Genomic DNA, 495 nt, shown 5'->3' on the forward strand with positions numbered 1-495 from the left:
TCCTTGCAGACTTCCTATGAAGAGATTTGTCCCTATACCCACTGTCTCTTACTGTAGGTCTTGGGTGCTATGTATGGCTTTGTGATTGTAGTACTTGATCTGTGACAAGGCTTGCTCTGTGAATGAGCAAGTTCAAGATAGGTACAGAAACAATGGAGGCCAAGTTTCTTTGATGAGCAGAGTTTGCTAATGTATGGCAGGAATGAGCACTTATTTCGGAGGTCAGCCAACTCAGGGGCTAGAACTACCTTTGACACAGAAAAGGTCATAAGGAAGACACCATCTAGTGCTGGGAGGGGCTGAGCTTCAGGATCCACAAAGTTCCCAGAAGGCAGGCCAGGTGCCAGGCCACTCACAGAAGAGACTTGAAGTTGTACCCATTCTCCAGTTCAATTTGATGCTTCTGTCTCCTTCTGGGGATCATGCCTCAGAAGCACACACTATATCCTAGCAAACAAGGTCACTGGCTTTTTCCTTGTTCTTTTTGTAACTTCA

The sequence above is a fragment of the Chinchilla lanigera genome, unplaced genomic scaffold, assembly GCF_000276665.1.
Source record: "Chinchilla lanigera isolate Chin_1 unplaced genomic scaffold, ChiLan1.0 scaffold00013, whole genome shotgun sequence".
NCBI lineage: Eukaryota > Metazoa > Chordata > Mammalia > Rodentia > Chinchillidae > Chinchilla > Chinchilla lanigera.